Raw genomic sequence first — 24,832 nt, forward strand, 5'->3', positions numbered from 1 at the left:
CCATACAAGGGGACTGTTTAGGACAAGCCTTTCCCCCAAAGCAGTTAATTCTTCAAAATGAAAATAATCAGATAATGAGTTCATTTCCGATTTCACATTTAATGCCAAACATTTTTGGGTAAACAAGATATGCTGGCAGAGTTCTGCTCTCATTGTATGTTTTTTATTAACTGGGAAACAGACAGTTGATTCTTATCCTCTCTATCAGCTCAAATAAATTACACATATTTTAGGAGGAGAGACTTGTGCAAACTGGCTGGCTGGTTTCAGTGTGCAAGCCCATCAGCCAGTCTGTGTAAACTGTACCCAGGCCCTGCTAGCAAGAAATGAAAACCTTTTAAGACCCAGCTTGGGAGTCTCCCGTTCAGTGGAAAGTTTTACCACAGTAACTGGTATTCCTGCACCATGAAAATAAGTAAGGCAGCAGGGAGTCTATTGCTGGTGACTTTGCCAAATCAGACAGGCCCAGTGTTGGAGCCGCTGGGCCATTCCTGCTGCCAGCCACTTGGAAGTGCGAGGGAACTGATGGAAGCACCTGCTGTTCACAGTGCTCAGGACAGCAGACACTGCCAGGTATTCTGGGGCTGTGTTTTAAAGAGGTTGTGGAGAGAGGTGAGAATATAGCAAAGCATGGGACCAAAAGTATTAAATGCTGTTCTCTCCTCCTGGGGCTCAGCTTTGGTCAGAGGACTTGCTACGGTTTACAGACCTGCCAAGCAGAACAGAGTCTGGCCCAAAGTTTGGGACCTCTGAATCTTTCAAAATCAATACTTCTTTCCAGACAGAAGAAGCTGAAAAGAGAGAAATTGAAAAGATCTATTTGAAAGTGGTATTTATGACTTACCCTATGTCAAAAGCATTTAAAGAAGATTGTTCTTAAGGTGTCGTGAATTTTAGCAAGAGGTCAAAGGATTCACAGTAATTTCTACTTTTGAACATTGGAGATTTAATGTTTTATGCCTATTGTACAAGTAATATTCTTCCTATCTGTGCACAGTGAACTTCAACATGTCATGAAGAGATCAGCCATTCATAAACAAAGCAAAACTGTCTTCCCTGTTAATCCTTTATATCAGCTTAGCACTTAGGTTGATGGTGCTTGTTCCTGTCCAAAGTGAGAAAAAAGGTAAAAGCAATCTCTGTGCAAAAGAACTCACAGTGCAAGAGGAGTCAGGAGACAAACACAGACAAGAGGCAGGAGTACCAAGAGAGCACTATGGATCAGCACAGCTAAACCAGCAGTTAAGATTTCAAGCTGATGTTGCAGGAAATGAGTATTTCAAGGTAAGGTTTGAAAGAGAGCAATGAATTTATTTGCATAGATGTTTTTCTACTTTTTAAAGCTAGTGAGAAACAGTGTCAAAGAAAACAATTTTTCTGAATCCAGACTGCATTTTTAGGAAGACGTAATTGGCCCCAGAAGCCTCAGATTGAGTTGCTGGACAGAAAAAAAGATCAGTGATTGAGATGATTGTTTTTTCTGGTCTACAAAATAACCTCCATGACGACGGAGGGTGTATCAGAGCTATATGGTGCATCTGGAGGAAGACTTTGGCTCTGGTTTGCAAACTCCAGACAAATCCCAGCTTTGACAACTTTGCTGTATAGCTTCTGAGCTTTGAAAAGCAGTAACCTGAGATTTTTTCTGGGGTATGGAGCAGAGGGAGTCTGGTGTTCACAAAATAAAGCCAATGAACATTGTGATTTCTGGGAAAAACAATATTTGCAGCGTGGGCTCCAGACAGGAGAAGCTGGTGTATTAGTAACATGTGACTGGAGGCAGTCTCAGCAGCACAGCTCTTGCTATCAAAAGAATAAAGGAGTGTCTTGAGAGAACTTCTCCCTTCCAATCCTCTCATTAGCAGGGGAAAAGTGCAAATATTTTTCATTCTGCTGTCATTTTGAGGAAGAAGCCACCATTTGGATTTTCTTAATGCAGTGTTTAGCTTTCAGATGACAGAAATACTACAGTTCATAAGAACTCATGCCTCACACATGCTAGTTAACACATTCATGGCTGAGTTAAATGCTAAGAGACTCTGAGTCACTTAAATAAGAATTTGGTAAATTACAACCACTACCATACCCCACCCCGACACTGAACAGATAAATATATGTGGGTTCTTTTTTAAGAACCTTCTCATATTATTTATTTTTCTCTTTCAGTAATAGCCTGATTTGGAAAGTTTTTGTCTGGAGGCTGTATTTGCATAAAGCAAGTAGAGTCAATCTGCATTGTCCAGTGTCAAGGGAAAAAAAGAAAAAGCCTTCACAGAAAAGGAAGGCAGTTTGCTCTTGTGAGTTGTCAGGAGCTGGGTGCTGAAGGAAGGAGACATTCTTGAGGAAAATGTTTCTGGCATGGGTCAACTGCAGGGGAGAAGCAGTACTGTACTGTGGATATGGTTCCACTAGGATATTGGGTATGTGCCCTGTTTTTGTGCTCTCAGAGCCTGTGCTCCCTGGTAGATTGATAGTGAGAGTTTGTTGCAATGTCTTAGGTTGTTTTAGCCACTTCAAGCCCTATACCTGGTGTTTGGGTTTAAAGAAGTTTGAATTTGCTTAAAAGTCTACAACTTTCCCATACAAATAGTGATTAGGTTCTGGGCCAGGTACATCCTTAATCCAAAGGTGCCTTCTGTGAACTACTCTGAAATTTCTGGTTCATGGCTGTTTTCTCAGGAATTGTTTTGTATCCTGTTGGTCTCCAGATGCAGGAACTTTAGTATTATGTGGTTTTTCAAGGAAAAAGCCTATGGTGAAGGAACACTTAGAAAAGCACCCAGCTTCTCTGCAGGGACCTTTGAGGAACTCCACTGCAAGAAAACAAAATGTTATATCTGAATGGAATGATGTTTTTCGAATAGGTCTTAATGTTTTACCATCTGGTTTGCCTGCCTATTTCAGCTGTGAAGGGATGTTTGGCATGAGCACCCCATTTCATCACCTAAGAGGGTCACCACATGGTATAGTGGTATTTATAACCTTTCGTTGACTTCTGTACCCCTGATACTCTAGAATATATATATATATGAATTTTGAGTAGGAATAGCCAATCTAGACTACTCCCTTGCCCTCTCCAGGGTCTGCTGCAGAGCAAATGCCTCCCTGCTCAGACTCAGCCCTGAGAGGGCCCCCACCTCTGGCAGAAATGTCCTGGATACCCGTGCTGCGACCTCCAACTAAATGTGTAGCACTGGTTTGTCCTTCAAGTGTGAAGCCAGTAAGGACTCTCTACCACAGTTTTTGAACACATTTCCAAGTATGGCAGGGTTCAGTGGCAGGCACATAATAGGGCTTTTGGCATGTATTATACTGTGCTCAACAACTCCACTCTCTGATCCAAACATGCCCACCAAAAATAACTTCAGTGAACAGCTTTTATTTTAATTATTCCAGTGTGGAACTCATGAAGTTTTGCCAAAAATCTGGCTTGTAAAGCTTTTTGTACCTAAGCACAGAAACCCCTAGTGTGTAGTTAATCCCCTACTGGGATTTTCCTGATCCAGTCACAGGTCTTTTCTGCAACCTCATCTTTCTTTACCTATCCCTTGCTCTCTCTCTTCACCCTACCACCTCCTTGAATTTTTGCCCTTTCTTGGCTTCTCTGACTGTTCTTTCCAAGCTATCTCCTCTAATTTTCTCTTTTCTTTTCTTGTTCAACTCCACATTTAGTGGTGGATGGTGTTTTTTGGAGGTTCCACAGTAGTTCTGACCTCTGAAAATATTTCAGTGACATCAGTATGCGGACTCCTCTCTCTTCCCTTTATTCTCTCTGTCCAACTTATTACATGGCATAGTAACCAAAAAACTGCACTTTTGCCAGTGACTTGCAAACTTGCCTTTTCCTAGATGATCTGTTTCATTTCATCACTGAGACTCTTTACACCCAGCCTGCTTCCCTTCTTCCCCATGTAGCACATGTGTATACATTTTTACCTGTAAAAGTCATAAAGCAAACATAAGAAAAAGGGATGTCTCTGTGACGTGGTGGGACAAACTACTGGGCTGTGCAGAATACTTCCAGTGCCTGAGAGAGCTGACTATGGTAGTTACTCTCTCATCTCTATGCTGGATTATTTATTCAACCTTTTCTTCATCAAACCCTAATTTGCTTTGTGGGGAAACACTCACAATTTAGGATATTAGTATTTAAAGAAGTATTTGCTGTTATGCTGTAAATAAGCTCAGATAGTTAATAAAATATCCCTCTAAGAATATTAAATGTGAAGGAGAAAACCAAAAAAGTTTTGATATGATGTTCAGTTTTGTTGGGTTCATTTCCAAAACAGGCCACAAGAGAAGGAAGAGGAGGAACTCTCTAGAGCAGGATAACCTATGGCATGATAGTTTTCAGCACAGGTGGGGAAAATACAGATTCCAATGCCTGGAGGGAAGTGAGCCCAGCTTTCCTGCAGTCTGAAGGAGTGCTCTGGTTGTAATTTGATTGCTGAAAGTAATTCTGGCAGCAACAGCGCCCACTCCTTTACTGTTGTGGTGGAGGAGGTCTGGCTAGCAGTGGAGGAGGATGGTAATCCCTGCATTGAGATAGGTGACCAAATTCCAGAGAGGCTTAAGCTAATTCTAATACCTTCTAATGGCTCACTTCAGCAGCTCCTGCTCAGTCTTCTGTTTGGGATATCTGTATTCTTTGCTTCCCAAATCTCTGGATCCCAGCATGCAAGCACAGTCCTGGAAGTCAGGAGCTGTGGTTTTCAGCCATGTAGGGCCTAAACATTGCTTGTGTCCAGGACAAAATATTTGTCTGTATTTATGTAAATGCTTAGCTTTATAGGGTCTGTGCTTACTTACCTTGATAAGTGCTTCTAAAAATAACAATATGGACATTGTGACATTTATGCACAGCATTCATATAACATCTGTTACAACATCTATAACACCATGCTGGAATTTATGGAGCTAAACCCTGGGGAATGTCTTTGCACCAGCTAGGAACAGACCAGATATGTACTTTTGAAAGAACCCCTTTGCATTCAGGATACTTTCAAGCTGCTGCTTACTAGCATGTTACCCTGTGTTTGACTCAGCCTGAAACACAGTATATAATACTGGTATTTTCATTTTGTCTCACATTTGGACTGTGCTCTGCTTCTGCTACTGTAAGTTTCTGTGTCTATGCAGTTGGGAATATGAAATTGGGGATTTTTGAAGGTCTGAAGGTCCTTCAGTGTCAAATTACTTTTGGAATTCTACTTCGGCACTTCCATAGGGCCCCAAGTATTCTTGGCAGTTTACAATAGTCCTTGTCCCAAAGCATTTAAAATACATTTCAGATGTGCCGAGAATAATAAATCTAGAAGGAGGGAGAGAAAAGGAATGAAATAATCCAGGATATAGTTACTGTATCAGTGATTATACGGGTACCCTTTATTTTTAAAGCTTTTAATTATTTTTTATTGACTTACATTGTGACAGCATAAAGAATGTTTCTAGAAATCAGATTTGAATTAGAGAGTTTTACATGAATTCTGACTGTTTTTGAAAGAAAGTTACAAACACTAGACTTCATTATCCCGTAGAAAGACTAGAAAAAAATGGTTTATTCATCTTCTTTTCTTCAGTTACTCTTTTCCAAATATACTGATGCATTTGCCCATCTGTGATGGAAAGTATAGATAACTGAGAAAATTTTGCCTTATGGTTAGTGCAAAGAAAACAGAACATAAAGTTCTGCTTTATTATAAGAAGAGGGATGCTGCAACATTTGAGCAAGTATCAGCCAGAAGCTGTTAAAAAAACCCTAAACCAAAAAATTTTAAAAATAATCTGAAATAATGGGAAAGCTTCTACTTGAAAAATTTAAAACTTTTAAAAAACAACAACCTTGGATCATGTAGATTTGGTGCCTACTCACTGGAACATCATCAGATCTCTCTTGTTTTGCTTGGGCCTCACTCAAACATAACTGGCCTCAAGCTAGTAAGCAAGCCAGAAAATGTCCTGGCTTGTAGAGAAATCTGATCCAACTCTGTAAACCAAACCCAGCCTAAGAGCAGTGGTGAGGGGAACATATGGAAAATTAATGACAGATAATAGAATGGTGGGACAGACTTAAAGAAAAGATTGTTGAGTTTATGCAACAATGCCAGCTAATGGTTTTCTGAGTTAAGAAAGTTATAGAGTATCTGAGCAATATTTTTGACTAAGCCTGCACTTAAGCTCTAGAAAGGGCTGCTGTGTTTCTCCTGTCCCATTGCACATTCTTGATACCTGTAGCTGCTGGTTCAGCTGCAGCAGCACTTTGGGAAGCACAGAGATCCTGGTCTCCACCTGTTTAAATAAATGAGAGCCTCAGGAAGAGGAGTGAATTGGAATTTCCTTGGGCTCAAACTGGGCATAACAGCTAAAGCCAGGCTGAGTGCTAGAAGCCTGCCCAAGCACTGGGAGGAGGAGATGAGGATAGTGTGTGTGTTTTCTTTTTTTCTCTGCAGACCTCCAGGCATTTTGCAGAGATAAGGTGCTTTGTGTATGATGTCACAGACGGGGAAATAGTCCCAGGGAGCTCATCCTTTCACAACCCCTCTCCAGTGAAGAAACTGGAAATGGAAACGGAATGAATGGAAAGAATTATTGTGGTGAAAGTGTATGTATTTCTGGAATACACAGATCATATATTTATTTGGGTGATGGCCTGGGATGTGCATTTAGGGTAGACTGTGAAATGTGACATGTTAGAGTAGCTATTTTGTACCAAGAGAAAAGTGATCCCTTTCCCCTCATTCCTCCACTTTCGTTTTATTGAAGACCACCTAACATCCTAACATTCTTCCTGCCTGGATCCTAAAACGTCTCTCTCTCTTCCCATGGCTGCATCCATCCTGCTGCACAGGCAAATGTTGAGGTTGATTTGCCCACTTGGAGACTCTTTAGGCCAAAAGTTGTGCAACTCACCTGTTCATTTAGGTGTTAAAACAACTCTTGTGCCTTTCAATATACTTATTTTTTCTTCCTGCACCTGTTGCCTGTTGCCTTAGGACCCTTCCCAGAAAAACACTGGGGAGGCTGTGGAGAAGACCATGCTTACCTCAGATTCCTGAAAAGCAGGCACTGACTTTCTCTGATGTCAGCTCTAAGCTTCTCTTCCTGCTCAGCTGAGAGGACAAATGGATTTTGCCAATAAAAGTTGTTCAAGTGAGTTACTGCATCTTTACTGGAGTTTAGAGGAATCAGGGTGTCAACAAACTGGTGAATTCAGCAGCTTACATTAAACAGATTATCATATTAGACCATCATAAGGATTCATACTAAGCATAAAAATGGATGCCTATATAACTTATAAAAAAGAAAGCTGACTTGTATAGGACAAAATGAATATGTAACACACAAATATATAAATATATCATATATACACATACACAGTGGTAATTGTAATACCTGTAGTATAACAAAAAGCTTTAATTATTGTGTGGGGTGATTTAGCAGACAAACTTTTTTTTTCCCTGAGAAGTAACTTTTAAGCCACTTCACATGGCTCAGAGACTGGGAATTGGTATCAGTGGGAAAGGGAAGAAATGAGAAATGTTTAGAAATACCAATGGTACCAAACATAAATATTTCTCTTTCAGGTTTGTTAAACCTGTTCTAATCCTTTTTGGTTCCTGAGGAGGAGTAAAGCAGCCTAAAGGTAAGACTTATGATGTAAAAGAGTGTTTGCTATGACCTTGCTAAACCTATGAACTGATCAAGGGAGGTGATAGCTCCGGAGTGCACAGTGCATGTTTTACTTTTCTAAAGTCTAGAAGATTCAATACATCTGAAATATAGCAAAAAAATCTTCCTGCAGGGCAGTAGGGTTGTCCTACTGACAAGAGGGAGCTGTATTCTTTTCTCATCACCTCATAAACAGTGGGGTTCTGACTGAGGATGTTAGGTAATGCTTGCCACAGACAGAACTCAAAGTGAGTATTACTTTCATTGTATAACCCTTTGAGATCTGAGGCAGTATTGTTTAACAAAGCATATTGGTTTCCCCTCTTGCTTTTACTGAGCTTTGATGCTGATTTTAGAACTTGACAGCTGTGTTTAGACTTCTGTTAAGAGAGGGGGAAATAGAGATGTTTGGGGCAGCAGGCAACATGAACTGTGTGGAGGGAACAGAGTCAAGATTTGCCTTGTGGAACTGTGGAATTGATCCACAATGATGAACTTCAGGCCACCCTCCTTTTGGGAGACTCCTTAGAGATGAAGGAGCTGCTGGTCCCTGGTGCCCCACCCAGAGCTGTGTGCCTCAGGGAGGGACTCGTGGCCACTTGTCACCATTGTTGAAAGGTGTGAGCTCTAGCTAGGCCTAACCCTGCCTTTGGTTGGGATTGGCATCCACAGGATCTTAATAGACCACCAGGACTGCTTGATTTTCCCTGTAGTGCTCTTAATTTTTGCAATGTTTAGGTATGAGTATTTTGTATGGCAAAACAATTAGAGTGGAAGAACAATTATTAGGAATGGTCTCTGAAAAAAGAAAAAGTCACAATTTGTTACAGCTGATGTAATAAATGAAGAGGAAACAAACTTTTTGTCCTTAGGTTCAAATCACTAACATCAGTTCTTGTAGAATTGTGTAAGTTCCTTCTTTGTGGTATAAAGAAAAGTGTATAGTTTGTCATTGTTAAGTAGCTGAGTTTGGGCCCATCTTTGAATAACTATGGATATCTTGTTCAATATCTGAAAATTGTGATATTCTGCTATCTCTGCAGATACCAGAGGAGAATGTCTTGAATGAGTTAGTGGGACTGCACACAGAAAACCAGGGACTGGGCTGAAATAATAATAAAAAAGAACATTCAAAACTAATAAAATAGAAATCAGCACAATCCTATTCACGTTCTGAATATCTCATCTCTCCTCTCATCACCTCTCCTCTCTAATGCAGAAGAAGACCAAAGAATCTTAATTCTAAACTTCTGTAAGGTACCATGCAAACAAGGGCTCTTAATAATTGTTTGTCACAATATTGTTTGGTTTTCCTTTGAGAGAATGATATTTCAATTGTGTTTGCTTAAGTCATAGCACTGAGCAGAGGATCCCTGAGTTTCAGTAAGATTGTATCAAAAGGAAGGTGCAAAACCCCAGGTAGCCTCAGATATTTGTTTCTATGATGTTTAGGTACATTCTTGTTTCCAAGACAGAGTGACTCTTATAAGCACAGAGCCCTGGGCAGCTTCTACAATTTCTCTGTAGAAACACCACCTCCCCAGACCATGGGCTTGTCTGTGCTGTAAAAACACTTCTCCCACTCTGTTATGGGATGTCCTCGACTTTGTTTTTTTACCTTCTTTCTAGAACTTGTTTGCCTTTGGCAGCTGATGGATGTGGCATGATGAGCAATCCTTGCCATCCATTGCACACACTTGAACACACTTTGAATTAATTTTTAACTGGGTATCAGAAACAAAGATAACTTAATGGCTACAACTTTTAACCATTTCACAGCTCAGTTTAGCATACTTCTAATCAGCATACTTCTAAGCCAATATCATATAGTTTGTTATGGGTCAGTATCATTTGTATCCTGTATAAATGAAAATTAGAAATTCAGAGGCTTTATTTGGGCACTGAGTCCAACCTGCATTTCTTTTCAAAGAACGAAATGTACTACAGGATTTTAACTTCTAACATAAGATGCTAAACAATTTCCCTATAACTTAGCCCCTAAGTTTCAGTCATTTTAGAGAGGAAAAAATCTAAAAATTCTTAGAGTATTTTTTGGCAATTTAGAACCAGACCCACATTTCATTGCTTTCACAATTCTTAATTTTCAAACCGCTGTGTTTGGTGGAAATGTCTGGAATGTGGAGTATTGTATTTAAAAATAAAGCAAAACAATTCTTAATAGTCAGTCTATCATTTAGTTAAACAACATCCCATACCCACATCATTCTGGAAGCTGGGAGTAGTGAGGAGAGGAGAAGTAGTGGAAAGAAAAAAGCATTAGGAACAAAACTGTATATACAATGGCCAGAATTAATCACTCTGAGGTTTGGAACAAATATGAAAATGTAAATTAAACAACTGCCTTTATTCCATAAAATACTTAAAATGCTACTGCAAGATTTCAGAGGGTGCAGTGTTTAGTTCCCAAGAAAACTGTATGAAAGGCCAGGAAGCCACTTCTACTTGGTTAGCCTTTTACCAAGGATCAAAGCAGAAAGGTATCTCATTTCCATGTATAACTTTGAAGTGCTTTATAAAGAATTTCAGAAAATGCGCCTTAGAGTATTTCTTACCAGGCTGCCTTGCATCAGAAGAATAAATAAAAACTAGAATGTCTCTTTTCTGGAAGACATACCAGTACTGTATTGCTCAAAACTTCATCTAGTAATCCTTAGTTTGTGAAGACCAAGAGTCAGACAGGTTTTTTATTGCCTTGGGATAATTTTTCTTTTTCCTCTGCTTTCATAAACCTTCCATATGCTTCTACATCTATATCTTGTTTTCAATTTTAGTGGAGGTTTTTATTTGGAGTCTCATAAAATTCTAATTTATTGCAGCTTCTTTTGTATAAAATGCAGAGGGGAAGAGGGGAGTATTGAGATAGCATGTGCAAGGCGGTCCCAAGGAATGCATTTGAGAATTTATAATGTTGAGTAGTTTATCAACCCCTGCGTCAGTTATTGGCAACTACGTTTCCTAACTCTCCAATCTATGAGCCTGTATTCTCATGGTGTGTGTCTGACATTGTCATATCAGTCTATTTAAGTAAGAAAGTCTTCTTTCTTACTTATGCAGACTGTCTGCATTTGCAAAGAGTGAAGGGAAATCAGGTAAAAGAGCCTGCCCAGTGCATGATGTGCTCCTACAGCTGTCAGTTCTCACTGTTCTCTTAGGGACTCATTTCCATGAGTGTGCGCTATTTGTTAAATACTCATAAGAAATAAGATAGGAGTGATATATCCCTCTGGAAGTCACAGATGACAGCTGACCCTTTCCTAGGTTAGGAGCAGAGTGTTTTTCTTGGAGGGAACAGGAATACATCCAGGCTTACCTACTTGTGCTCTGTTCAGATTTGACTCAGGACCAAACTCAACAAAAAGGAACAAAGTGTATTTCCCACCAGCAGAGCTGTTTTTCCTTGTCCCTCTGGTGTTAAGTTGACCAATCTAAATGAAAACCTCATACTTCAAATAGTGAAGAATTGTGGTGCTAATGTGTTACCATGGCTAAAAGTTACTGTGAAATTTCAAGTAGTCCCTGGCTTCAGAGGAATGAACACAATCTTTTTTGAGCAAGGAACTACATCACTTTTACATAACTAAGTGATGTGCTGAAAGCATCTGTGAAAACAACTGTCCAGAGTTAAGGGTATAGTGCAAGGGTACAATGTACATAGATGGTGTCATCAAGCAAACCAGTAGTTTAAGAATTTTGTGCAGATGACAGGTATACTTTTGCTTATATTGTATGTTTGATATACATATAAACATATGTATGTACACACATGCAGGTATTTTCTGAACATAGTCTTCTTTGTGAGTGTGAACCCCTTCCCACTCTGTATATGTTGTGGTATATCAGTAATACAACACTTGTGAGGTTTAAATGTTTGAGGAGAAGACCCTCCTGGAAAAGGTTCACAGGGGTGGGTAAACCTAAGTACTGAAAGAGAAATTCAAGTCCTGTAGCACATTTGAAATCTATTCTTACAGGAGCTGTAAGGAAATATGAGAGCTGCTCTGCTGGAGAGAAACTGCTGGGCACTGGACCCATTTTTTTCTCCTCTAAATAAAACATAGAATAGGCTTTTAACTGTCTTTTCTACATAATAGCTACTTAACTTGTTCAGTAACACTAAGGGAAAAAAAAAGGAAAATTCCAAGAAAATTCCTGTTCAGAGTAAAAAATATAAATTAAAGCAAAGTGCGCAATGCACACCCTTTTCTTTCTTTCCTGTTTTGTTTGGTGTTTTTTGACTCTGCTTTTTGGACAGCTGAATGGGGGCTGGGAAAGTGTTTACAATATTTTCACATGATTGAGATGGCAGAGTTCTTGCACTCTGTGAAAGGCCTTCTGTTTTCAGATGGCATTGAAAGTTTACCGTCTTTCCAGACAAAAGGAAGAGAGCCCGTTGCCAGCGGATGAGTAATGGGCATGGCCTCCGCACAATACCTCCTATCCAGTCCTAAATCTACATGGTGTTCTTAGGCTCCCCGGCTTCTCCAAAGCAACCTTTGTCTCTGCTCTGGGAGACCAAAACTGCTCGTTGGGCAAGTGGGGATGCAGCCAAGAGGGGAAGGCTCAGTGACAACAGTTGCTCAGTGCTCAGTGCCCAGTATCTGCCTCCTTACCATGCCACTATAATAGTTGGGAACCCGTCAACAATTGAGCATCTTCTATACAAATATGTTGCAGACCATCTGTATAGTTTTCAGTTCCAGAAGATTCCAGTAACTCACTAAGTTTTAATACTTTTTTTTTCTTCTTGTTACTCTGATGGACTGCCCTGAGATAAGTGATAAAAGCAAAAGTCTGACATAATTTCTTCGGAGCTAAAACTGCACAGAAGTTGCCAATTCCTGTATTTGTTTTCTTACAAGAAACTTGAAGCAGGCATTTTCCACTCTTAACAATTTTAAGGTTCTATCAAGTCATCTTTATTTTTTGGGTCAGAAAAACATTTTGGTGAAAACGATTGCTAACATAATCTTAGAAAATATTTGAACAGGCAATTCTGAAGTTTTTCCAGAGACTTGGTGTTATAGAGACCAGTAGGTAATTTTTTCTCTTGTTTCTCTTACAAAGCTTCCTAAAGCTTGTCTATTTGGAATTTATCTAAATGTGTATATGTGTATTATAGGTTGCCTATGTGTGGGGCATGTATGTGTGTGTACGCATGTCTCTGTCTCTGTGTACCTGTCTGAAAGAACTTGCATTTCACTGTGCTGTAAAGAGCATGAAGAAGAGCTTTCTAAGAATTAACTAAGCATTCATTAACTGCATTTAATTTTGACTATGTTCTTGGCTAAGAAATGTCAGTATTAAGTTCTTATTCTTTCATGCTAATTTGGTGTTGCATAGCGACTCATGTATTGTTGTCAGGAAAATAGAAGCAAAGACGTAAGAGATGCTGGATTTCTTAAGGGTTGGTTGTAGCTGGTATCAGCAATTTACTGACTAACCTGTAGTAACCTGTAGTGCTGACAGTCCTGGGTAAACAAGCAATGCATTAAGGTTATTAGCAAAACAATTTTCTAAATTACCTGAATTGAGCTTTCAATGCAACTGATTCTATTCTTTGGACTTTTTTTCTTTCCCCCCCTCACGCCCTCCTGTTGGGTTTTTTTTTGAGGAGTTAACAATCTAAAGCAGCATTAAAATAATCTGGCTTAATTTCCTCTGCTGAAAGAGCAAGTCAGCTGAAATTTGGACATTTTGCTGAAAAGTGGGGGGAAAACCAGGTATTTTTTGTTTTAAAGGGCATGACCATACACATTCTGTTCTGGTGCCTTTAACGGGAACTTCCCGGTTTAAATGCCCTTGAGCAGAGAAATACCAACACCTCTTAATTGTTTAATATATTGCAGCCTAAAACATTTACAGAAGTGCTTTCCAAGTACTTCACTGTTCCAGGTGCTTGGTCCTGCACCTCCTAAAATAATAGGCTATTTCCCCTCAGTTTTCCTGTGCTTGGTGCCACAATGAAACATATGCTCTGTATCAAGGGAAGGGGAAGTGAGGGAAGTAAGTGGGATGCCTGACATTGGTGCTGGTGCTTGCGGCATACACAGACCTCTCTGTCTTGCGTCACAGAGCTGCTAAAGAAGGAGAAAATAACATGGCTTGTACTTGGGCTGTAAAGTCCAAGGAGAAAAATATCATATTGTTAAGCCTGTGAATGTCACTCTGCACAAAGATCCCTTATCACTCTGTCCTCTGAGAAGCACCACAAAAAGTATAATAATTCTACTAATCAGGAGGGCTGGACATACATCAGTGCACAGCACAGCTGTCTTGCAGCTGCCTTAGGACCATGCTCCAAAATGTATTTATTCCTTCATGGAGGTGTCATGAAGCCAAAGTCCGATGTCTGTCACATGTGACCATGTTCCAGACTGAGGCAAAAAGATTATTTGGAAAAAAAAATTATGCCTTATTTTGATCCAGGAGGGATAAAGTAAGATACAGTTTTCTTGGCCTGTGCTTAAGTAATTTATTTTTTAACTTGCTTAACCAAAATGGACTGAGGTTTTTCCCTAGTCGAGAAATAAATCTCCTAATACAGAGCACTTAGGGCTCCCTAGGTTCTGTGAGACTCTGCCCTGACATATCAGGATTTGAGCTGTGCTGTCACTCTTATCAGCACATCCGTGGGCTGTGCAGTGCAGCCATGCCACAAGCATGGATAACCCCATGAGCGCTGGGTGAAACTGGGCAGGCAAAGGGACTTAGTCTGGAAATGCATCCTCAGAAAGTTCTTCTTGAAAATCCTCCCTACTGTGCAAATGCAGGCTAATGAAAATGGTTTAGAGAGCTGGGGTCTCAAGCCCTTCCAATAGTTGTGTGTAAGGGAGCAGCAGCTGGATGGTTTCCAGCAAGGAGCTGGAGAGAGAGAGAGGCTCTGTCTGGCCCGAGGGAGGAGATAATGTGGAGTTAAACAATTCTGTGAGAGTGGAGGACTGAATCTTTCCGTGGCTGCAGTTTCCATCAAGCACTTCCCAGCACAGTTGCCTGCCATCCCTTTGAACCCACGTCTTCCATGTGACAGAGCAGTGATCTGGCTGCTGAGCCACTAGACTAATATTGTTCTTTTAATCTCACAAAAATGTGTTATAAAAGAGTTGGATTCACATGAGAAATTAAGTGTAAGATCTGCCCTCATAAAGACATTATACCATGAATGCTCTTTCTGCTGGCTGTAAGAATAGGTGGCTCAAGGGTGAAAGGGTAGCATTTACATTTAAATACACCTATTGGAATTGCACAAACAGAAAGCTAAAGCTAGTGGTCCCTCTCTGAATGCTTTTAGAGTTTGCTGCTTTTTTTTACATAGTAGCATCTTTTTTTTTTTTTTTTTTTTTTTGCCGAATCAAAAAGGGGAATTGAGATGCTTAAGATCACATAAAATAAAGTAAATGAGGTTTTTGTGCCAGCAAGATAAATGGATGAGCCTTTTCAAAGTAAATGTTTTACTTTTTTCATCTGTATGTGCCACTCAGGAGGTGAAATCCAGATTTCAACCAGAGCTTTCTCTGCTGTTACACTAACTGGTAGTGCTGGCTTGGTGGATGCTGTTTACATTTCCCAGAGAAAATCAACTGCACTTTTTTTTTGTTGTTTTTTTTTTTTGTTTTGTTTTGTTTTGTTTTGTTTTGTTTTGTTTTGTTTTGTTTCTGCCAAATCCAGATTTACCCTGTGATAAAACAGAAAGCTCCTTAACATCTGGACAAAACAAAACAGAAATTGAAACAGGGTGGAAAGGGCATTTAGTGCAAGGATAGCCTGGCAGCCATGGTACAAGCTCAGTGAAACCCTTGAAATGCACCTGCTTGACCCAGGCCAGAGCCTATTCCCTTTCCTCTGCAATACCTTTCTCCTCTCTGTACACTGACAGAGGCTTATGGGCTGGAGTTGCAAAATCTCTGGGCTTACCTTTGCTCTTTAGGATTTCTAATTAAAGAAAAAAGAAAGAAAAAAGAAAACAAAAAAATAAAATAAACAAAACCCCAAGTGTATTTCCCTTGATCTTTTTCTTCAAATTTTTGATGGCTCTTTTATCATGATTTTCCACTATGCACACAAGGACCAAAACCAAAGTGCATGAATAAATGCCTTAAAATTACAATGTAGCTGGAAATCAGAAATCAGGAGCTCCATGCTGAACAACTTTTGCATGTACTTCCTGTTGTGTATTAAATTACTACACAACATATAGCTAATAACACAAATCATTAAATATGTTCCAGACACCTCTGAATATTTAAGAACTTGGAATCCAGATCTGGATGTCTCAGTTTCTTAATATGTGCTTAATAATTTTTCCATTGAATATGTATGTAAATCTGCTATCTTAATATATAACTTGGACAATTGGGAATACTAAGTAATTAAAACAAAAATAATCAAATGATATGTCAAATTAATCTCTGCAGAGTGAAAGGATCCCATCACCAAAATACATGCAAAGAAAGGAAGAGTGAAGGAATTCATAACACCATGGTCAGTATCCCTTTATGGGTCCTTATTTTTAGAATATATCTGACTGTATTATGTTTGGGTTTTTTACTGTTTTGGCCTATACAACACTGAGTGTCTGTATAAAACAAAACAGTGTCTCCCTTGGTCTTCCTAGTCTTGCAAGTACTAGTCCTCCTAGTAAGTCTGCCTAACTTTTATGGTCTAAGAAATGCTGAATAATTTTTTCCTGTATACTTTCTTGATTTTTAATAATTTTATGTCAACTACTCATCAGTAATCTTTTTTTCCAAGTCAAGGAATCCTCTGCCACCTAAACTCTCCATGTAGAGAAGCTTTTCTACACGTCAGATAATCCTTGTTGGACCCTGCTTTAGCTCTTCTCCTTCTGCTATGCCATTCTGGAGGTGGGGGCTCAGAGGTGTGCTCAGTATTCACTCTGAACATCCTCAACATTGTCATTCTTCCCCTCAAAAGGACTCTTGGAGTGCTGTGTGCTGTCTGGTTGGTAGTGAGCATTGGGATGACATTCTCTTGGAGTTTAAAGGTCCATTTTAAGGAGCATTTATCCTCATGGCCCACAGATTCATACGGCCATATTACCTGAATTCAGAGGATTTTGTGTTCCCTGCAGGGCAGTTTAGACTAAATTTCATACCTATGTTTTGAACTTGCAGTACAATGAATGTGCCTCGATGCTCCTGAAGGAGGAATCCCTTCCAGCATCCAACAGCCAATATTATGTGCCTCAGCCCATTGAAAATTTAGGCAAAAATTATCTTCTGAGTAATAAAATAGAAAGTAAGCCTGTATTCAAAAAGTAGAGGGGATTGTAGATGTTTTGAGGTTCTGGTTCCTGGCCTCAGTTTCCTGTTTTCAGTAGTACTGTAACAAAAATTGCAAAGTTTTTTCCAAGAAAAAGAACCAGAATCAATCTACTACCACTATTTGAGAGGTAAGTAATTTCTCTTGTTTCTGGAGAAACTTGTCAGGTTTCTCTTCCAGGTCAAAGAAGGAAGCTTGTAGTTGCTTCTGGGTTGTCATATCATTAGACTGTGGTCAGAAGATGGTGCAAATTGCTGTTTGAGGTTAGAACCAGACACCTCCATTCCAATTCAGGCAATATTATTGGATATGCGCAGAGAAGTTACTGAAAGTTAGAAATTACTAAAAGTTTAGTATCATGAAAATATATCAAGCATAGCTCAGCTACAATCAAATATTTATTTCCTAGTTTGAGGCTCTCATTTTACACTTTGAGTGAATAAAATACAGCCTGACTAAACAGAGTTTGTGAGACAAGTGCAAGCTCTCCTTAGAGGTTAACAACCTGATTTCTGTCTCACACCAGTTTTATGGTCATTTAGCTCCACTGACTTTGGTGGAACGAGTCCTGATTTACAGCATTGCTTCAGTGCAGGTTTAAAGCTGTGCTACACAGTAGCAGCGCTGGTGTCAGGTCTTTGGGAGCAAAGCCTCTTTGCATTGTGCTTGCCACAATAGTATCAGTTCTGATGCCATAAAGTAAATATTTATTAAATCTCCATCCATAGAGAACATATTTTGCAAAAATTATTTTGGTTCCTCATTTGTGGCATTATTTTATCATTTAATATCAGTTATGAGGTTGTGGGGTTTTTTTTTGTTGTTTTTTTTTTTTTAAATTTTATTTTATTTTTACCTCTAGTGATTTATCACTTACTGAGGTAATCCTGGGGTTTTGGATCAGAAATACAGGTCAGAGGTTTACAAAGTCCATATTTCTGCATAATTTTGGTTGGAATACATACCATAAAGCTGAAATTAAATCTAAAAATTGCTGTTAAGTTTAAAAACATAACCCTAGGAACTAAAAAGATAGAATTAGTAATTTTAGGCATGATTTGGAAATTAGTTTATCTCCCGTCATCTCTCCTAAGTGTGATTGTAAGTTTGCACGCAATGGACTACCATTTCTTCAATTTAATGTGCACCACCATAGGAGGTCTCCTGTGCTGCTTTTCTTACCTCATATTGACTTCCTAGTGTAGAGTAGGCAGGAAAAAACATCTGAGTGAATGCATCTTATCAAGCAATGAGAATATGTGCTCTGAGCTTGACTCATGTTGAGACAAAATACTGTGGGAAAGCTGTGCAAGCTGAACAGAATAAACTTTCAGTCTGCTTCTCTGCTAGGCAGATACAACCTTGCCTGCTGGAGCTCTCCTTTAGGATCTTCAGCTCATGTAGGCTGAGGATGTGAAAGGACACACGTCCTTTTGATGTCGCTCTGGTGTACTGCTTAAATTGCCAGAGTTCACTCTTTGGAGTCCTTAGTCTGTCACTGGGAAGCTGTAGAATGATCTTCCTTGTGCGCCAGCCCTTGTCTTCTTATCCAATGCAATGGCCATGTTCTCTGGAGAAGAGATCAGCTGTCTTCTCTTTCCCCTTAACACAATCTGAAGTGTGGTAGGAACATCAGGAGGGCAGGGCAGCATTAAAAAGAAGGATTTGTTTCCTGAGAGATGGCATTGTTTCTCAGTTCCCAGCAGCAGAAACTTTAAACTAATGACCTTTCCAGAACATGTAAGCCAGCTGAGCCCAAGACTCATGTGCATTTTGATGATTTGATATTTTGTTATGATCACTTCTAGCAGGGACAGTGTCTTGCAACATCATATTAATGATAATAATAAGTAAAACCATACTCCCTTTTCTGCCCTGGAAACAACCTCCACCATTATTTACCTAATGGGTCTTGAGGGGCTTCTAAGCTTTTACAGTTGTCAGGGCCAGTGCAAGACAGACTCTGCCAAAAGAACCAGGTATTTCTAGTGCCACTTCTGTGTTTTTCTTCCTCCCCCTCACCCAAATCCTGACTTTAGGGAGGGAGCAGATATTTTTTCTTCTGTGCCTGGCTTGCTGAGAGAGTCACATATCTGTGGTCTGTTTGCTCAACATTAGCTGTGCTGCCCAAGAGTGAAAGCAAGCATGGAGTGTAGATTCTCTCTGACTTCTGTGGGATCTGGAGCAGATCCATGAGGAATGCTACTGTTTTCAGCACTTCCCTTGCTCTGCCTAAGACCAGGCACACTGAGATATGAATGTTGTTACAGCTGCCACATACTATATATAAGCTTCATGTTGATGATTATTGCTTTAAACTAGGAGGTCTTTGTTTAAAAATGTTTTCTTCCCTCTAGAATCTACCAGGTTGAGTTGTACTTAAAGCAATGCTTTCTATTTTTTTTGCTGTCAACAGTGTACCTGGACTTTCACAGTTTGTATTTGTTAAAAAATACTGTTTATTTATTTATTTGTTTGTTTGTTTATTGTGCAGACAGCTTTATAGTACTGGAGAACTAGCTCTGAATTATTTGAAACAAATTGGCCTGTTCATTTTTCAATTGTTCATATAATTTTCTATTTTGGTTTCTTTATTACTTCTAGTGGATCTGTTTCGATTCACTCCTTCAATTATACTGATTTTCTTTAAAATATCTTGAATATAATATCTTTAAAATATAATGAACTCTGTTGCATTTCAGAGAGATGCATGGTCAACTCATGTCACTTCTGTCACCTTGCTGAATGCCATGTAACACTGCCAATGCTTGGAAGCACTGACTGCTGGCATCTGCAAGATGGAAGGAAAGGAAGACCTGGACGCATTGACTACATCTAAACTGTTAAACAAAATTAGTCAGAGAATTTTCCTGGAGGCCAGCTGGCATGAAAGAGCTTGAATCCACACAGATAAACTCTCTTGCCCTCCAAATCATGGTGGCCACATCCAAAATATCTATTGGAGATGGTGCCTGACTTGGGTCAATACCCAAGCTGTGCTTTGGTATTGACCAAATTCCATGTCTGGAAGAGCATTAGCAGTCTTGAACCAAAACCATGCCAGGGACCAGTTTAGTGGTATGGATGGTTTCGGGCCCATGCCTTGCTGGTCTTGTTTAGTTTACTTAATGTCAGAGGGAAACCTCAGTAATTCTGCCAGGAGTCAACAGGAAACGCCTTCTGGCCTCATCAACCAGAAGCTGCTGAGAAGTATAATCATTAGGTTGTTCACCTCCTTCACATTTGGATTCTTTTCCTCGTGTTATTTTTTACCAAATGAGCACTGAAAATTTTTGAAATCTCATAGAGTAATAAAATTGGGTTGTTGCCTGCACAAAACTTGTTGGTTTTGAACTACCAAGAGATTTCTCACACAAACTGAGCTTCTGTAAAGGCCAGCTTCAGCTCTCCTCCCTGATGAAGGCTCTCCTATGGCTTTGAGCAAGTTGCTAAGAGCTTGTGTGACCAGCGCCCTGTTTGGATACAGGGGTAAAAAGCAATGAGGTGTTGAGATACAAACACACCATTTGCTTGAGGTCACATAAACATGCTGAACTGATGTGAACATAAAATTCCCCTTGATTTCTGTGGCAACTTATTTCATATGTCTGGGTGGGCAATTTATTTTAAACCCTGCAAAAAGGACATGACTACGTTGTTATATCAGGATCTTTTCAAGGTCAGAGCTCTGGGGTTGGCTTTGGATAAGCCTGATATGTCCTTCATACAGTGTGGGGTAGGGGAGAACTCCTGCTCTGTGTTTCTAGAGCTAACTTTGTGCAATGGTACCCTGATTATCCTATGGAACACTCTACTTCACAGTTTTGTGTTATACTTCTGCCTGCAGCAATATAAATCAGAATCAGGTAATTAATGCCTGAATCTTTTTCTCTATTCTGAAGATAAATGGCAGTGAAGGCCGAGTAGTTTTAAAAAGCTCATAGTACAAAATTATCGTATTAGACCATGCTGTATTACTGAGATTACAGAAAATTACCTACGTGTATTGAATTAAACCATGATTTTCCAATGGTCTCAGCAGCAGAACTGGGACAATTTCATCATTGCATTATTAGTTTGGTAGGTAACTAGTATCCTGAATTGCTGATCAGAATGAAAAAATGGTATTGTTTTATCCAGAAACTAGCCCTTTTTAAACTTGCAGCACTAGCCCTTACTTTTCTTAGACCTCAGGCATGAATTTCTGAAGCTGACAGGTACTGATTTCAACAACACTTAGAGCAGTGCATGTTTTGCCTCGGGTTTGCTGCAGGATGGGTGTGCTCTTAATTAATGTGGTTATTTGATGTACAGCACCTTGCTGACTATTAGAACTAGATTGTGTGCTTTTACCCAGTGTTCCTTTTTGAGTAAAAAGTCTATTTCATAATTTACTTATTTATGGGTCAGTCTCATAAAGAAGTTTGTAGAGCCCTACTTGTGTATAATCATACCTGGAACAGGCTGTGTAAATCTTATTTAATGAAAATGTTATGAAGCAAAGAATCGAGTTATTGCCCAGTATTATATACTCAGAAATTGTCACTTTTTCTCTGAGCTGGATTTTGAAAAGCAGGAAGTATGGTAAAGCAGAGGAGGAGCATTTAACCTTATCTATTTTGCCTCCCTTTTCCTTCCCTTTTCTGTCTTGCCCCTCAGTCTTCAAGCCCTCTCCCATGGATGCTTGCATATGGTAGTGGCTCTACTCAGACCTACTGAGACCAGCGCATCAGTTAAGGTTTGTAAGGCCACAATGTGTTTATTTTTGCAGCCTGATCTTGTGAGAAACTGAGGAGGTCTTGCATCTCCCTCCTACTGATAACAGTGGTGTTGAAAGAGCTCTGTGCATTCCAGGGCAAAGCCTTGGAGGTTAGAGAGCTGCTAACTCTCCTTTGGAAGTACATGCAGATTCCTTTGGCCTTCACTGGGGGAAAGCCTGGCTTCTCACTAAAGAAAAAGAAAAGAAAACAAAGAAAACCTAAGATACAAACCCCCAACACAATACTCATGATGGTCCAAATAAAACATAAAAACCCCAGTCTCAGCCCAAGCACTCAGTCTAGGGAGGCTTTGCGATTAGGGGCTTGAAGCTCGACCCAGGGCTGAGTCATGGTCTCTTTGTGGAAGAAAGGTACAGGCTCTGGCCATGCTCAAGTGAGCTTTGGTGTGCAAGGATGTAGCCCAGAGGCCTGGGCTGGTAGTCCCTGCCTGCTGGCTCAGTGCTCATTCACCCTGCACAGGCTCTGAGCTGCGCTCTGCAGCCATCACCCCAGGCTTCATCTCAGGCTCTTTTTGACCCTCTCTGGCTGTTTTAAAGCTGGATCCTTTCAGCTGATATTCTCTCTCAAGCAATTTGCTCTCCTACCCCCCTGCCCCTTCTCTACTTCCACAACTGAACTCACTTTTCCAAACTCCCCATTCCACCATCTATCCACTCCATATGTTTATATTTTCCTCTTATTGAGGCATGGCATTGCTGACCTGCCTGGACAGAACTCCTTTATCACAGAGATAAACATGATGTCCCTCTCACATAGAGTTTCTATCATGTGTGACCTTTCATCTTGAACTGCCATGACCTTTTTTTTTATTAATGCTGTACTGTGCTGCTTGCAGAAGCCAGGAAAGAAAATCTTTTGTTTCTAGATAGAATACTGCTAAAGGACATGATACGGTCTTGTTTTTAATCCAGCTAATTAAAATCTGCATGTGCAGTGTAACTGAGAATGCAGCCTTCGCCCACCACTTTCCCACAGGCAGGGAATAAAGGCCTTTAGTGCAGCAGCAGCTAGCCACCCTTGGATAACAGAGAACAGAGACCACAATTCATCCCAGCTTTCCTTATCATATTCGCAGAGGGCTTTCCCCTCCCTCCCTCCCTCCTCTTTCCCTCCCCCTCTCTCTCCATGGAATCACTTACTGTAGCTATGTGCCTCTATATATCACTGCAGAATGTAATCAAGTTAAAAATATGTGAGCTTGCATTTATCTATGCTCCAGTGAGCTTCAAATATAATTCATTTCTAGTGAAAAAAAAAAAAAAAGAAAGAAAGAGGAGGGGTAGAAGGGGCGAATGAGAAAGAGAAAGAAACAAGAGAAAGAAAAAAGAAAGAAAAAGTGTCTATTTCTAAGCAAGTGTCAACCCTACTTATTTTAAAAGAGTTCTGCCAAGAACTAACTGAATATCACAGTTTAGCAGTTCACACTTTTGTATGTTCATTATGTTGGCTTTTTTGGATTTACTGGATAGTTGTGGTTATTACTAAAGCTGCCTTTTGTGTGTGTTTGTGTGTCAGAAAGAGCGTGCCATGGAATTTGTTTCTTATGAAACATTTTCTTGGTTAGTTTTTCACTTGTTGGTTTTTGTTGGGTAACTGAAGTCAGGAGGGAGGAGGAAAAGGAGGGCAGCCTGGTGGTAAGGAGCAGTGAGGGCAGAATGGGAAGCATTAAAATTGAGCCCTCACCTGTTTTCTCTTTCTTCAAGTTATGTTTTGTATGATGATGATGATGAAGTCATCAGGATGCATAAAAATGTGCCAGGAGATTCAAAACTTGGAAAGAGATTGTATGACATGAGTAGAAAATACATTTCAGTGCATGTGCAGAAGCCCTTCCCCCAGAGAGGCACACAAACAGGCTTTCTGTGGTCATTCCCTGGTAACCCGCACAAAGAGCTGCTCAAACAGCTGTGCCTTTGGCTGAGCACCATCCATGGGGCTGCTGTGGAAAATGCTGATTTTGGGGCATTAACTTCCCCAACACAAATTCAGAGAAATATACTTACAGTTATTAATGGAAGGGATTGTGAACCCTGAATAAATATGCACTGTGTTGGGAAATTATTCCCTTTATTGATCATAACAAAAGATTCATGTGTTCGTTGTAATGATTAAAGATATATGAAAAAGGGATGATTTGAATTCCAATACAACTTATTAGGTGACATCAGTCTAACTAAAGTACCTGAAAAATACCAAAATATTTTAGAAACAGAGAACAGTACTATTAAAATATGACAGAATATATGCCTATATATTAAAATATGCCATGTTGATGAAGCATGAGAGTGCTTTTCATCAAAATGTGGTTATCTTATGCTGAAAATTTGGTTATCTTATGCTGAACTTAAGCAGGAATAGAGATCTGTACACTTTTCTACTTTTACTACCTATAGAGGGACAATATTCAATAAGAAATAGCTATTACTATGCTTGTATAGTTCTGATATATTATGTTTATATACCATGGCATAAGTTTTTATGTATTTTGGAATTAGTGTCAAATCAGTAGAACAGTGACAAGAAGACATTTATATGTATTTTACCAAGTTAAGGTTTTCTGTTTCTCATCTTTTGAGGAATATATTCAATAATTGCTTTTTAATAGTAACACCTACTTTGACGCACTGAAAAGGTTGTTAATGTCAAGTCACATATTTGATATAAAATTAGTGTTTGCATATTGCATAAGCAATATAAGATTTATGAAGCTTCATGTATTCCATTTAAGTGGGCTAATCCTAATAAATACGGTATTTTTTATTGTTGCTAAGCAGTCTTCCTTAGACATAAAATTAATTTGTATTTTGGGGGACAATTACAATCTTTATGGGCAGAGCCAATGTTAAATTATGTCTTGTAATTCCGTGTAACTAATAACATAATTTAGGGTGGTGATTATTATTTTTGTCACTAATAGCTGTTGTTGTAGAGCACTTTTTAAGGAGAGGCCATATAATAACAAGAGCTGAAAATCAACCCATTGCTATGTTAGTCACACATGGCAAGCAGCATGGCATAAATTCCCTCTCAAAGTTACTGAAGGATGCTGAACATCAGGGCATGCTGAAGGTCAGGCTTAATAA

General features: G+C 39.5%; 1 protein-coding gene across 1 annotated transcript in view; it reads left to right on the plus strand.

Moving 5' to 3' along the window:
• The window catches only part of THADA (THADA armadillo repeat containing), a 506,671-nt gene extending 482,157 nt beyond the window's left edge, over nucleotides 1–24,514 (plus strand). The window contains exons 47-52 of the mRNA XM_030269014.4: nucleotides 6,993–7,149; nucleotides 7,584–7,642; nucleotides 16,101–16,167; nucleotides 16,821–17,098; nucleotides 17,831–17,880; nucleotides 19,671–24,514. The gene's annotated coding sequence lies outside the window, so the exon portion shown is untranslated. The remainder of the gene's footprint in view (nucleotides 1–6,992; nucleotides 7,150–7,583; nucleotides 7,643–16,100; nucleotides 16,168–16,820; nucleotides 17,099–17,830; nucleotides 17,881–19,670) is intronic.
• Nucleotides 24,515–24,832: the final 318 nt, after the last annotated feature.

This window comes from Taeniopygia guttata, chromosome 3 (assembly GCF_048771995.1).
Source record: "Taeniopygia guttata chromosome 3, bTaeGut7.mat, whole genome shotgun sequence".
Taxonomy (NCBI): domain Eukaryota; kingdom Metazoa; phylum Chordata; class Aves; order Passeriformes; family Estrildidae; genus Taeniopygia; species Taeniopygia guttata.